Source organism: Pantherophis guttatus, chromosome 2 (assembly GCF_059756535.1).
Source record: "Pantherophis guttatus breed Tessera chromosome 2, ASM5975653v1, whole genome shotgun sequence".
In the NCBI taxonomy this organism is placed as follows: Eukaryota; Metazoa; Chordata; class Lepidosauria; order Squamata; family Colubridae; genus Pantherophis; species Pantherophis guttatus.
The window spans coordinates 90,383,673-90,400,468 of record NC_142064.1 but is presented as its reverse complement, the minus strand read 5'-3'; positions in this window follow the sequence as shown (position 1 = coordinate 90,400,468).

Below are 16,796 nucleotides of genomic sequence, written 5' to 3'. Positions count from 1 at the left end.
TCATTGATTTTATTTATTTTTTGTCTAAAAAGCCTGTTTTCCTTGCTTTGGATGGGAGAAAAATTGTAAAACAGGTTCTACTCATTTCCAAACACTCCCACTTTGATGAACACATTTAACTTGGGGAATTGCATTCATAAAATTGAGATAAATTTAGTTAGGGGAAAAAATGGAAATAGAAAAATAGCATTGGAAGAACAGATTGGGAATGTCTCGTGTGTTATCATGTGAATGAGGCAGACATTGTAGTACTGGAATAAATCTCTCATACAGAATAGTTCCAGAAGCCAAATATAGACCAACTAATGCATATAAAGCAATAATATGATCAGAAACTTGTGCAGCTATTTAAAAAATAATCCTCCTCCTTTTGTGGAAGCAAAACTAAAAAGTGTGCAGAATAATCAAGATACTCTATATGGAGCCTTTATTATATTATTTGGTTTTATTATTTACACAGTTTAATTTTTTAAAGGGAAATAGGGTTTGTTTTCCACTCCATGTCTTTTGAGGGTATTATATATTAGCTCAGCGGCCCACAAACTTTTAGGCACCAAGGATCTGTTCTGTGGAGAGAGATTTTTCTGTGGACTGGCGGGGGGGACCCCTGGTTTCACGTGCTGCCTGCATCCTGCGGATGGGGCTTCACTTGTTTGCGCAGACCGGTTTCTGGCATGCCGATACACGGATTGGGAGTCGGGGACTCCTGTCTTAAAGACAACAACTTAAAGTCATACATTTTCTGGTTAATTTACGATCATTCATTCTGCGACCATTCAGCATTGAAAAAAGTGACTTACAACCAGTCCTCACACTTAAAATCGTTGCAGCATCTCCACAATTGCATGATCAAAATTTTCATGCTTGGCAAGTGTCATGTATTTATGACAGCCTCCCAAGTTCATGTGGTCGCCACTTGCGACCTTCCCAACCGCCTTCCAACAAGCAAAATCAATGAGGGAATCTGGGTTTGTTTTACGACCACATGATTTGCTTAACAACCATAATGATTTATTTAACAAGTGTGGCAAAAAGGTCATAAAATTGGGCATGACTCACTTAACAACGGTCTAGCTTAGCCATGAAAATTCTGGTCATAGGTTGAGGATTACCTTTGTGCATTTCAGTTTAGAGAGAGTGGGGGGGTGGGGGTGGAGGCCAGGTGAGAATTTTCAACCAAACAACTTTGTTGTTTCCTAATTCTAGATCAGGAAGAGCCATAAAGAAGCAGTTAGAAAATGTTTCCCCATAACTTTTAATGAAGATAAGGTTTAATCTTAGGTTTATTTATTTTTTCTTCATGAAAAAAAATCTTTGATTTAATTACATATATTTAGGATGGCTTGGATTTGCCCCATCACATTCATTTTCCCAGGTTTCTAAACGTATTTCAGGTGTCAGATTTATCTGAGTAATATAATTTAGCTTAGAAATGAATAATTAAAATAGCCTAGAGTCAAGAGAGTTTAAAAAATCTTGGCTTCTTAATTTAATTGGTCATCTAGATATGAACCAACAGCCATGATTAAAAATATATGCTGGATCTAATCAAAGATCTACCACATTCAGAAGCTTTTTCTCAACAGTGATAATATCTTTTTGAAGCTTATGTGGTTTTTACCTACTGTTTGTCTCTACACTTAGTGTTCAAAGTTATATTACTCCTCAACATATGGGTTCAAAGTTGTAAGAGGACTAGCTATCACAACTTTTCTATCTTGATAGAAAAGCCTTCACAGGTGTGTTTAAAGTCTTCTAAAACATGGTGGCTCTTATCTGATGGTGTGAATTCACCTTCAAAACTTACTTTACATTTTTCTTACAGAAATATAATCAATATTTTCCCATCAGCAGAAATACTGAAAGCTGCTGATAGGAATCAGAATTCTTCTGTGGCTGGATTTGATTTACTCTCTTCTAATTCACTTGAATAATTCTAATACTCTCTTCTCACTCACTTTCCCATTGACAATTGGAATTATATGGCAAGTAGAAGAGAAACAGTCTTCCTAAATGAAATAGTGAATCTAGGAAATGACCTCACTTTAGAATTTCATCAGGCTCTAGGGCGGGATTTTAGCCACATTAGACCACTCTTGGCAGGAAGGCCTTTTCATTCAGTTAAACCGTATACTTGGATAACCATACTTACCTCATCAATTGTATTCACTTTATTGACATACAGTGGATATAAAAACTCTATGCACCCCTGTTAAAATGCCAGGTTTTTGAGATGCAAAAAAAATCAGATCAAGATAAATCACAAATCACTGTTTTCCAATTGAATTGTACAGCTTGTATGTTATATTAAAGGTGGAAAACATTCTGAAGTGGAATGAATTTTTTTAGATTTTTTCCCCACCTTTAATTTAACATATAAATAACACACAATATACAGTAATTGAAAAATAAACTGAAGGGATTTATTACATTTGATTTTATTATATCTCAAAAAGCTGGCATTTTAGCAGGGATGTGTAGACTTAATGTCTACTGTACTTGAATTTAAGGGGACTTAACTTCTAATTGAGTTTATGGAGGATTGTAACGTTAAAACCTTTTTATTTGTATGGGTCCATGTTTTAATCTATTACTTTGAAAAGTTTTATAGCTTTGGTATTGTATTAGATTTTTACAGTGCTGTCTTTTTGAAGAGTGATTGATTGATTGATATTTCTCCATTCTCCCATGATTTGTGGGAGTTTAAGGCATAAAACACATAAAACACAAAATAAAATTATATCTTAATAACCATCATTATAACATCATAAGCACTTCCCATATAATGAGATCTTGTTTTAACTGCCTTCCTAAATACCTAAATGCAAATAAAGAGTTGCATGGGTCTTTGAAGACAGGTAATTCCAGAGAGAGAGGTAGTTACAATTTCAATTTTACACCTCATTTTGTATTTAAATAATAATGATGATCATAATGGACCTGATTGAAATTTATCTCTCCCCAATGAATGTGCCTCATTGCTAAAATTATGGTAGGTGACTGCCATGGACCGACCTTGTGTTTGTTTAGGAGATATGTTTCACTATATGAAAGTTAGCCCCCTTTAAATTTTGCTAGTTTTTTTCTTGGTTTCTGGCCATTTTTACTACAACTGTTAAAATTATTTGTGTTTATCAAGGTTCTCTTTGAGTATGTTCAAAATTCAGATCAAAGCAAGGGTGAAATCCAGCAGGTTCTGACAGGTTCTGGAGAACCGGTAGCGGAAATTTTGAGCAATTTGGAGAACTGGTAGCGGAAATGTTGAGTAGTTTGGAGAACTGGCAAATACCACCTCTGGCTGGCCCCAGAGTGGGGAGGGAATGGAGATTTTGCAATATCCTTCCCCCAGGAATGGGGGAGGAATGGAGATTTTGCAGTATCCTTCTCCTGCCATGCCCACCAAGCCACCTCATGCCCACCAAGCCACTCCCACAGAACCGATAGTAAAAAAAATTAGATTTCACCACTGGATTAAAGGTTTAATCTGACACGCGCGAAGCAACCAGAGCACCTCTGAGAATAGGTCAAATAAGTTTCTTTATTGATGATCACATTTACCAAAATATTGCCAGACCCTCTGCCTTCTATTGGCAAATAACAGGTATAGTTTGACCTGAAACATTTCTCCCCGTACTGATTCTTCCTGCTTCAGAAGCAGAATCTGTTTTAAAAATATTTTTATAAGGTGCATGTTATACCTCCCATGCTTTCATCTTGATTGTCTGTCTCCTGCCTCCCAATCATCCAGGAGTAGTTGAAAAGTGACAAAGCTGCTTTGATGACAACAGAGATGTAGTAGAGGAGATTATGAATGTTATCCAATAACAGCCCATAATATATTTCCTCCATTGCTGGTAGTGTCCAAAAATCCGTGTGTGTTTTCTCTGCAATAACTTGACCCAAATAACTTATTTATTTATTTAATAAGATCTTATTTATTGAAATAAGTGACTTATTTATCTCATACTTCCATACAATTTTACCTTAAGTAATTCTTGGTGTTTAGAAAGCAAGTCTGTTGGGAAGCACCTAGCCTAGCTGGGAGGGGGGAATCAAGTGTAAAGTTAGCCTGGAATCACTGCGCAGCCACAAAAGGGCTAGGACTGACCCACCCTCCAAGAGGCTTATTATAATTCTTCTCAAGAGTAGGTTGCCAGACTTGAAAAATGTCTATATTTTAGGCAGAAAATAATAAAATAATTAGTGCACCTGACAAAGTATGGTATATGTTATAAGGAATAAATAATCTTTCTTCTAATTTTTCTCAAAGATCTAAATGAAGCTCTAAACAATTTACTTGGAAGTCAAGAACGTAGATCAGGGCACACGAAAAATCAGGAAAGGGTGAGCTAAAAGAGCAAATAATAAAACTTAAGTCACAGATCCTTCCTTCCTTCCTTCCTTCCTTCCTTCCTTCCTTCCTTCCTTCCTTCCCTCCCTCCCTCCCTCCCTCCCTCCCTCCACCACTGAACACAATGTGCATTTTATTATTTTCAAAATATTATTCCTGTTCTCTGCCTCTACATAAGAACTCAAAGAATTAATAATATTAACAACAATACAGCCTGCACAATGACCACCAATAGTACTTTTCAGGTACACAAAGCATCTCCTGTAGGTTTTATATTAGGAACATGGGAACTCTGTCAAAGCAAATGTTAGTTCAAAAAGCTGTTTACCCAAGGGAAGGAAGTTAAACATCTCATACAGAAGTTAGTATTGTATTATGCATCAATAAAACGTAGAGAAAAATGGATGACAGGGCAATTGTAAATACCAAAATATGAATAGCACCTGAGAAAGTGCACCATTTGGTTTGCTATTCTTATAGAATAACCTCAGATAATACTAATTTTAAAACAGCTAGAAGTAGTGGAATTGACTGAGACACATTGATCACCAAAACAGTTTTGAATTAACACAGAATGCAATAACCAAGTGAAATGTGTCTGATTTTGTGTGGATTTTTTTTTGGGGGGGAGAGTTGGGAGAATAGATGAGGAAAGTAAACAATCCTGACCGATTTAAAATTCTATTTCTTGCTTAATCAAGATAAATGTTGTATTCTTTAATGATAAATTTTATTAGTGTAGATATGGGGGTGGGTGGAAGGAGACTCATAAAGTTGTACTTTCTCATCCTGATATTAAACAATGAGGAATGGTTGATCCAGTCACTCAGGGCCCAGATGGCAAATGAAATTTTGTAAGTCAAGGCAATTTTGGCTACTTGATTCTTTTTTTATGGTCAATGTAACGATAGAAATGGGAAATCCGATGTATCAACAAGTTCTTTCCCATCAGAATTGCGTAAGTCCGCAGACAGCTAGGATCTTTTTACTTATTTTTTTTTTTTGAAATAAATTTTTTATTTAAAACAAAAACAAAACATAAAACCACCATCATTCAAATACAATCACAGACAGTGTGTCGATCGGTTAAAATTCTTTTGTGCACAATCCCATATCCAAAATTACCAATTATTTAATTTCTCTTATTTAACAGTTTTATATATTCCTTTATATTATTATACTCATTTAGCCTTTATTTAACAAAGGCTTGACTCCCATGAGAAAACACTTCTCTTTTTATTTATTTTTAAGGATCTTAATATCAAGTAGACCTTAATTTAGCATATTCCATCTCTTAAAGTCAACTAACTAGGTTGTTAACTGCCAAAGTTGAAATATTTATTTTCTAATAAACAATCAACTCCCCTTTTCCTCTTTCCTTCTAGACAGTATTTCCCTCCCCAGTTCACACCTCAAATTCACAATTTAAAAACATAACTTATTAAATGAGAGGAATAAATTAAAGAGAGAGGGAGGGGAAATTGGCACAATCTTACATATATGGTATTATCTCTGTCTGCTGGTGACAAGGCAAGTAGAGTTTTTATGTGTAATTCTAAAGATCCATTGCAAATATTTCCATATTTTCCAGCTTCCTGTTTTTGGATGGGACTAAAATAATTTGCTAGCATTATTTATTTATCTGTGTTAGCGTTTAATATTTGGTGGAGATTTTTGCCTTTAATGCTAAGTATCTGACAAATGTCCTTGTTAGTGTATCTTTTTGTTGCATATTTGTGTGTAAATCTAAGCTGGCTTTAGTTGTATAGAGTGCATGGCATTGAATTATTTATTTCATTAATTTGCATGCCACCCATTTTTCTACCAAGTAACTCTGGGCAGCTAACCATAAAAAGATCATAAATTTTGGCCACTTGGCATGACCATTTGCAGTGTCCCACAGTAATATGAGTAATTTTTGACAGTTTTTGATGGTTTCCAACATTTATTTTCACTTTCTAGCAAAAAAAAAAAAAACCCCATTGAATTTGCTTAACAGTTGTGGCATTTACTTAATCATCACTTAACCACATAGAAATGCGATAAATTAAATTAAACTGCAGTGTTCACTTAATCATCAATACAGAAAAGTTCATAAAATCGGGTGCATAGCTGCTTAATGTCCACAATGAGTTGCAATCAAAATTCTGGGCTCAATTATGGCCGTAAGTGAAGGACTACTTGTACACTGAACTAAATATGAATATGTGCTAAAAAGAGAAACCACAAATCCTAGGAAAAAATAGAATATATTTTTATTTACCTATGAATTTATGTGATCCTCTCTTCTTCCTCTATGTGGAAGTCTGAAAAAGCTAGCCTTACCGAAATACAGTGTTAATAATAACAAACTAATAAACATCAGAAACGACATCAGCAACTAGAACTTGATTATATATATATTTTTCTTTTGATATAAAAAACATTCCCTTTCCTACAGAAATATTTATCTTCCTTGGGAATGATTGACATAGCAGATTTGGGTAGTCTTTGTTTGGGAGGGAGTTCCAAAATGGCAAAGCTGTGATTAAGAAGATCTAGCTGATAGATAAATAGCTGTCAGCTTTTCAAGGCAAACAGGACCAGGAATCTAAAGTCATGCAGGCAAATGGAACTTTTATTATAAAGGTTCTAGAATTTTGCAAGTCTGGAATGTACTTTCCTCAGTTTCCGTTTTATCTTTGTGAGAGCCAGGGAGAGTTTGTCTGAGACAGGGGTGTAAAACTGATGGCCAATGGGCCGGATGTGTCACGCGTAGGCGATGCCCATCCAGCGCCACAAAAGGATACGTCACATGACAGTCACAAAAGGATATGTCATCGTGATACATCACATGACAGCAACTAACGCAGCGAGTTTGACACCCATGGTCTGAGCTGTTTTCTCACCTTCAGTTCTGGCTCAGACACAGATTTCTTTTCTTTGACTATTGTCTTGATTGCATTTCTTCCTCCTGTTCCTTGAAGTTATTCCTTCTGCCCACTACAACAGCAGCATCCACAAACAAGTATACTGTCATCAAAGTGCCAACACACTGCAGTGATATCATCATGCAAATGCTTTGTTGTGTGAGGACATCATCATGAACTTGTTGGCATTTGCTCCCTCTTGCTCCACCTGCAGATGCCTCTGAGCATAAAATAATCAGGACGCTACGGATGGTGGAACTGGTTTATTTCTATCACTCGCACCATACTTCCCAAATATTCTCATCAATACATCAGGATAATCCCTCTTTCTGTAATCTTTGCGTTGGTTAATCACTGCTGGGAGGAACTCTTAGAAATTGTTCTGAATTCTGTTGACTACCATGAACCTGGAGAATTAACATGGGAGCAGGCGTGAAATCCAGCAGGCTCTGACAGGTTCTGGAGAACTGGTAGTGGAAATTTTGAGTAGTTCAGAGAACCAGCAAATACCACCTCTGGCTGGCCCCAGAGTGGGGTGGGAATGGAGATTTTGCAATATCCTTCCCCTGCCACGCCTACCAAGCCACACCCACCAAGCCACACCATGCCCACCAAGCCATGCCCACAGAACCGGTAGTAAAAAAATTTGGATTTCACCACTGCATGGGAGGTATTGGTGTGGAAGGAGATATGGGAATTATTTCAAAGGACCAAGGAAGAGTCTTCACCATTTTGCACGTAAAAAGCCAGTTACTTAATCTTGGGTATGCGGGAGAATTTATTTTGGGGTGGGAAAGTGAGTCAAAACTGCTCCATTTTGTTTTCCAGAAAAACATATCCTGAGGTACTTTTTGAATTTTAGCTTTCATATGAACCTTTACCTTTACCTTTTATTGGTTATCTTCCTCCCTTCCTTTTTATGGGTGGGTGTCAACAGAAAGCAGAAACCTTTATGGAGTGTGTGTTCTCCAACTCCTTTATAGGTACCCCTGGAGTTAAGACCACAATTGAATCCAAAATTTATGTGAGACATTTGTTAATTTTACAACCTTTCTAGCCATAGCTGTTAAGTGAATCATTGCAGTTGTTAAGTTAGTAACATGGTTGTTAAGTGAATCTGGCTTCTTTATTGACTTTGCTTGTCAGAAGTTTGCAAAAGGATGTGATCCTGGGACACTGCAATCGTCATAAATATGAGTCACAACACCATGGGGATACTGCAATGGTCGTAATTATGAAAAATGATCCTACGTCACTTTTTCAGTGCTGTTGTAACTTTGAATGGTCACTAAACAAAACTCTTGTAAGTCGAGGACTACCTGTGTTTCATTCTACCTAAGTAATACTCAATTCCCTCCCTTGCAAATAGTCACATTGACAGAGGAAGGCTGATTAATAAAATCAAAGCACTATATAGTATTTCATGTATCCAATTTAACTTCTAAATTATTATTATTATTTATAAAAAGTTTTTTATTTTTTAAAACAAACATTACATCATTTATCATTCAGTGTGTTATCTGGGTACAAATTTTTGTGTCATCATAATATATATATTTCTTTGCTTTTACATTTCAATTTAATATATCTCCTGTTAGAACAATTTTCTTCCGGATTTATTTAATTTTACACCGCTTTTTGTCCATATTCATTTTCTATCCAATAATAAAATTGCCCCATATGTTGTAATATTCCAATTTTTCCTTCCCTTTAATTGCTAATGTTAATCTATTCATTTCTGCACATTTTAATATTTTCTTAACTACCTCTCCCTCTGTAGGGATTTTTTCCACTTTCCAATTTTGTGCAAACACAATTCTTGCTGCAGTTATTACATGAATAATCAAGTATACATTTTCTTTACTAATTTTCTCAGGTACATTACCCAACAGAAACAGCTCCAGTTTTAAGTCAATATGTTGCTGAATTATATTCTCTAACCAAATCCAAATTTTTGCCCAATAATTTCCACATATGGTAATGTGATCCCGGTGTCTGGTGACATTTCCAACACTTAGTTGATCTATCTTTAAACATTTTTGCCAATCTTTCCGGTGACATATGCCATCTATAAAACATTTTATACAAATTCTCTTTGTATGCTGTTGCCATTGTTAACTTATAGTTTCTTTCCCATAGTTGCTGCCATTTATCTAACTCTATTGTGTATCCAAAGTTTTTTGCCCATGCTATCATTGTTTCTTTTACTTGTTTTTCTTCTAATTGAATAGAAAGTAAGTAACTCTACAATTTTTAAATCATTCTCTCATCTGTTCCTGTATCTCATCCAATTCTGTCATCTCCAAGTAAAAACCGTATAACTTTGCATGTTTTTCATATCTGTATTTGCAATTGTGTATACCACTCCATATCAATCCCTTGTTCTTCTAATTCTTGTTTCGTTTTCAATTCCCCCTTTTCTGATAAAATATCTTTATATCTAATAATATTTCCCATGTTAATAATATTTGGATGTACTAATGCTTACATTGTTGAAAGCCATATTGGTATTTTCAAATAATGTTTTTCTCTAACTTTCTCCCATACTGATAATAAAGCATTTCTTACATAATGTCTTTGAAAATAACTATGTATCTTATTCTTACCATACCATAAAAAAGCCTGCCAACCCAGTTGCAGATCATGACCCTCCCAATGTCAATAACCTTGTGTTTCTTAATTCAATCCATTCTTTCATCCATGATAATGTTGCTGCCTGATAATATAATTCCCAATTTGATAGTCCAAACCCTCCTGAGTCTTGCATCTTGTAGCATTTTTATATTAATTCTCACTTTTTTCCCTTGCCATATAAATTTCATTATTATTTTATTAAGATTTTCAAAATATTTTTTTTTCTATTTTTATCGGTATTGTTTGAAATAAAAACAACAATCTTGGTAATACATTCATCTCAATTGTTGATATTCTTCCCATTAATGATAATTGTAGATTCTTCCATCTCCCCAAATCTGTCTCAATTTGTCTTTTCAATTTGTAGTAATTATCCTCCTTAATTGTAATACACCTTGCTGTTAACTGAATTCCTAAGTATCTTACTTTTTTAGTAATCTGAATATCCAATTTCTCCATTAACTCCTTTTTCTGTTTCTCGGTGATATTTTTCACCAATATTTTCATTTTTTTCTTTATTGATTTTCAACCCTGCCACTTCTCCATATTCTTCAATTTCTATTAATTTTGGCCTTCAAACTTCTACATTATTCTTGGGGTTATTTAAAAGAAGACACGGCACCTTTGCTTTAACATTAGCAAAGAAGAAGAAGTTTGTCCAAGAATTGAGTCCAGCAGGAATAGATGATAGGAAAAAGGAGTAAACTTAGGCAAATGATCTTTTGCATGCAGACTGACTGTATCTACAATACTCCTGTGAACAGTTGGAGAGTTATCCCAAAATGTATTCCCTCCCCCCCAAAAAAAAGGCATCTGGATTTTCTTAGGGTTTTTTTCTTTGAAAACATTTCGCTTCTCATCCAAGAAGCTTCTTCAGTTCCTGGATGAGAAGCGAAACGTTTCCAAAGGGGAAAAAACAACAAGAAAGTCCTGTTGAGACTTGAGGAAGAAGAAGAAAAAGCACCTTTGGGACAACCATGACCTGAATGATTGACAGTCTCCATAGATAATTGGAGAGTTTAGTTCTTCATCTTTTCAAGAAGTTCAACCTGCCTGCAATAGTTATGTTAGAACAATTTAAATACCAGTGCTGGTGACTCCTCACTTACTCTCCACCCATTCTTGATACCCAGAATGATGCAGTAAAGGAAAGTTACAAGCCATTTCCTTGTTCCTTTTCCCTCCCTGAAGTCAGCTGGTGCAAGAAAACGATTGAACAGGTGGCAGTGGCGCTCTTCAGAACAGCAGCTGGAAGGAGCTGTTTGCTCACATAATGCTGTTTTCCCTGATAGATAGTAACCATCCCGGGTTTATAGTTTCGAGTAATCCCATCCAGGAGGGAAGGAAGCAGGTTTCCTACACTGGCTTGCAACCTGCTGTGAAATTTGTAACTTGCGTGATGAGGGAAGAGGAGGGGACGTTGCCATCTGGCAGCCTCGGAGAGACTGCATTTTCGTTGAAAGTCTGAAAACTTTTAATAGCGCAGAACTTGAATAACAGGATTTAGCAAGCCTTAGCATGCACCTAGAACAAGTCTGCTGAGTCCAAAACAAAATTATGCAGAAAAGATTTCTCAGTGGCAGCTAGATGGATCGTGCGATAGAGAGCTCTCGTTTTGTTCTTGTTGTTTCAGCCTCACAATCCGACACAAGCTCTCCTGCGGAGAGGGCTTGGGGTTTTTCACTTTAATCGTTTGGTTATTCGTCTACAAATGGCTGTTTCTGCAACAAAGAGAGGGCCTGAGCTTCCTTATGTCACCCCTTCAAGGATCTGATCGCAATCCCTGGAGGGATTTCTACACAAATATACCCAGGAATATGATTTCTTCATCTTTTGAAGCTCTCATAGGGAAACTGTTAAGTCTTTCAGGCAGCAGAGGGCAGTTGTCACTAAAAAAAAAAACAACCCCACAACCACCACCAAAAAACAAAGCAACACTTTTGAACACTCCTTCGAAAAATGCTTGTTATTGTTTTCTATTTTCTATCAGGAATCCAGTACATGGTTGGATACCGTTTGAGGAATAAACCATACTCAGTTTGAGTCTTTAATGTTATGTTCATATCATACTCATTTAGTCCAGTCAGAAAGGATTTGGGCTTAGGTTCAAGGCATTAAAGACATTTTAGTATAGATAAATTCTTAGGACTCACTTAATATGACTGGATTAAACATAGTCAATTTTCTCCAGTATGGTTAAGACCTATTATTTAATCTGATCTAAAAGAGATCATGAAAGATTGGCAGCCATTTTAACCCCCAATTATCAGACATTGATAAGAAAATATAGTTTATAGAGATATCATCTGAAAAGTATACCATGTATTAAGAGAGAAGTAGCAAATATTAAAAAAAGAAAAGCAGAATATTGAATATAAAGGAGAGGTAACATGCTAATAAATGCAGAAAAATTTTCTTTAAAACATGATTTAGTTTAACTTCTTTTTCAGTCACAGATGTCTGATTAAAATAGGTAGAGGGAACTAATGGAAACTCTTGAGGACTAGTAACCTCCATAAAATTATCTGCTAGGCTCCTTTAAACCAATGAAGGTAAATTCTGCAGTAAGCCTCTTCATTATAAATCATTACTTTCTTGATGTGCATAATGCTCTGATTCATGAATACATTCTTCCAACTCTTGAAAAACAGGTCCCTGATTTATACATACCAGAAATGGGAGAGGAAGGTTAAAGGGCTAAAATTAATATCAAAGAATATATAACTTAATTATGGTTTGCTATATATAGAAGTTAGAATGTATTCCCACCAAATTTGCCAATGTTATGACAATATATGTCTTTTATCTTTCTATAAGAAATAGTTTTTTTGACAATTGGAAAAAAAAGCAAGATAACTACTGACATAAAAGTATCTTTAAAGCCAAAGGCAATAAAACTGATAAATTATAGCTTGAAGCTTGGGCTTTAAGACTTTTTAAAATTAACATGCTTAGTTAAAGAATTTTTTAAGCACATCAACCTGATTTAAGCTTTGTTCTGAGATGGTCCAGCTACTGATTTCCATATTATTTGTGAATTACTAACTTTCTAACATTAAGAGTATCTTGCAGCAGGAGTTTGCTTGAAATTTCTGAATTAAAATGTACTTCTTGGATCCCAGTTCAGGTGTAATTACCATCTTACCTTCTTAATAATTAAGATACACTTAATATCTTTTGTCTCCATTTCTTAAACAACAAATTGTGGGAAGTTTACAAATGCCAGACAACAATGTCTATAGCTGCAAAATTCTGTAAATCAGATAAGGCAGTTTCACTATAAAAATCTTACCATAAATCTGATGATTTCTCCAATTTTGCTTTTGTATTCTTGTCTGTTGCTTAAGAAGTTCATCATTAACTGTTTATCATTGACATTTCTGGTTGATTACTTGTAGTTCAATGAAAATGGCATGGGGAGATGAACTAATGGGGAGCAACTATTTATTTAGCACTTGAACAGAAATGATTGGGTGACATACGGCTTTCTATTATTCTCGGGAGAGGAAAAGAATATGGGATAATTATCAGATTGCTCTTCACCGTGATACAACTTGGAACCCGACACTATAGTTATTCCCCACTTAAATGTTAAAGCAAAGCACCTTTATAGAAGTGAAGCCCTTGCATACCATAAGTAATATCATAAATATGTACATATGTGTGCATTTTTATGCACATATGTTTGAAAATAAATTTCAACTTTCTATTGAAGTTAGCATATATAAGGTTACAGTAAGACCACAACTGAACATACTTTGAGGAAGAAAAGCGTTTGTTAACGCCAAATGACTGTTAAATCTGACAATTTCTGTCATTAACAGTTCTGTATTTGTGCAATTATGCATTTGATATTTTATGTTCTTTGTGTCTATAATATCTCTGCATCATTCTTCACACAATAAGGGCATGATGAAGATGGTATAAAATGTTAAATATGTGATTACACAAATGACATACACTGATGCAAATGAAATAAATTGCATCTATTGATCAGTTTGCTTCAGAAACAGTCTGAAATTTTGGCTATTTTTAGAGGGTAGAATCAAAAGTAGAATATGTTTCACTACTTTCAAAGTTCACCAAATGGAGGACAGGGTTTACCAATATCTTCTTTCAATTTTCATGACAATATTTTGTGAATATTAGCTATGGACTGGTAGAAACCAATCAGGTAAGCTTGGAATGACCATTAGACTAGTTAAACCCTTCTGGAATACCACAGTTTTGTTGTGATATAATTTCATGCAACAATGAACTTTTCAGGCAATCATCTGAGATGTACATGCTGGTTTTGACCAACACATTTCCCCTATTTCTTGATTTTGCCACCTTATTTCCAGACTTTCCTTCATATTTAAGGAATTCACTAAAGTCTAACATATATTTGAATGAATTTGTTAGTTCAAAAGTAAATTCTGGCACCAAGGAATTGGATGTGGGCACACAGAATGGATGTAGTGTTCCTATAACTATACTGTATACAATTTGTAACTCTTCTGTCTTGAAATAAATATTTAGAGGATTTTTGTATATAGATTTGATGGTAGCAAATTCATTTTTTTCTTTAAGTAAGTTCGAGAATACTGTTTTTCTTCAGCTGTGATTTGTGGAATTAAACAAAAATCCTTCAGTTGATTTGACTGATTTAATCTATCTACCCAAGCTCATATTTTATTCTTATGTTGATGTTCTTTTATGTTTTTTTTAGCGTGTTAAGCAGAATTAGATACAATGAGTGATTCATTCTGATTTAATTAAGTATTTTAGTTCACTCAATAGCAACAATAGTGTATCTTCATTAGATTAATAGGTCTACTAGAAAAAAAATACTGATTTTATTAAGACTGAGGATTTTGCCCAACAGGGAAAAACTGAAATATGTTTGTGCTGAGCTACAAATAATTAAATTGTTTTGATATGCATGGGATTTCTCTCCAGGCTTTGTATCAAATATACAGAAAAGGTTAATGAGGAACAAAGCTCTTCATTACTGTGAGTTTATTTTGCTTATTTTGGTTTTTTTTAACTGATTTGCCATTAAAAAAAAAAGTCAGCAATTTTCAAATAGACGTGTATCATCCTGCAGTGAGCAATTTATTTGTCCTTGCAAATGAGTCGGGTTTTGGTTTTTTGGTTTTCCAAACTTTTCTTGGTTGGTATTAGGATTACATTTCCTAATGTGGGCACTTCATTAGTGAATTGTTGAGCAAATTAAGAATTGTTGAGCAAATTAAGTACGCACCAATCTGGACTGATTTAGAGAACTGTTCAGAGTTAAATTCAGGTTCGTTAATCAACTAAGCCGTATTATTTTTAATGTAAGTACTGAAAAGCAGGCCATAAGTTATCTTACAAAGTAGTATTTCCCTCTTCTCTCTTTTAAGAACTGTAATTATTAAATTGCATGTGTGCATCCTCTATAAAGTATGCAGTTCATTAGTTGATACAGCCATGTAATTAGTTGAGTAAGATTTATTTAACATTGTGACAGGTCTAATTTTATTTAGACTGAATAATAAAAAAAACACATACAAGGAAATACAACATCCAATCGAATTAAAGGTTTCTGCTTGATTCTGAGTTATCCGGTAAGCATCCAGAAATCTTATAAGATTTGGTAATTTTATGAAATTTCCTCCATTTTTTCAATTGGATGTTTTCTTTGAACATATTGCCTAGGAGTATTGTGGACAGTATCCACTGATGGTACATTTCTAACCCCTGTTCAAATTTTTAGACTACTAATAGAAGGACCTATGTAAGTAGCCAGTCCACCAATTATACCAGGGGTGTCAAATTCACATTGTCACAGTGGCGTCACGTGATGTATCGGGACTTTTTTCCCATTCGCTAAACTGGGTGTGGGTGTGGTCAGTGCGAGAAACATCCAGCCCGTGGACCGCGAGTTTGACAGCCCTGAAATATACCCTTTCTTATAGCAATGCTGGGTTTTTTTTAAAAAACCCAGTGATAATAAATGCAGGTTTGGATTACTGTAACATGCTCCACTCTTGCATTTGTTCAGAAAGTGAAACTGCAGGCAGAAAGGCCGCCCAGGGGGGCATTTGCCATGCATCTCTTGACACTTCCGCTAAAGCAGGGGTGGGGAACTGTGGTCTTTTTATGACTTGTGGACTTCAACTCCCAGAATCCCTGAGACAGCAGTGCTCGGTCAAATGCTGGCTCAAGAATTCTGGAAGTTGAAGTCCACAAGTCATAAAAAGATCATAGTTCCCCACCTCTGTGCTAAAGCAACTGTTCTGGCTGCTTATTAGCTTCCACATCATGTTTTAAGTTTTTACTTCTGATAAGAGCCTTGGTGGCACAGTAGACTAAAGTGCTATTAAGTAGCACCAGCTGCCTGCAATTACTGCAAGTTCAAATCTCACCAGGCTCAAGGTTGACTCAGCCTTCCATCCTTTCGAGGTAGGTAAAATGAGGAACCAGATTGTGGGGGAAATAAGCTGATTTTGTATAAAAAAGAACACCACTTAGCGGGGCCCAAAAGCCCTACTAAGCAGGTATATACAAAAGTATGAAGGCTATTGCTTAATGCATTGTAAGCTGCCCTGAGTCTCCGGAGAAGGGCGGCATATAAATCGAACCAATAAATAAATAAATAAATATCTACAGCCTTAGGATCTAACAATATGGGTCCAGAGCTTTTCTGGTTGAAGACTGGAGATGATTAAGATGGTACATCTTCATATTAGTCATGGGACAAGGGGGTTCTACTTTTGGTTCTAGGTCTTTGGGATGCTCACCCCATTGAAATTTGTGAGGGGCCTGCTATTAAAATACATATGTGTTTTTTACCATCTTCCCTCTGAATGCCGCTCACCTTTTTAATGCATGTGTTTTTATTAGATGCAGCTCTTCAGAGACAATGCCAGAACATT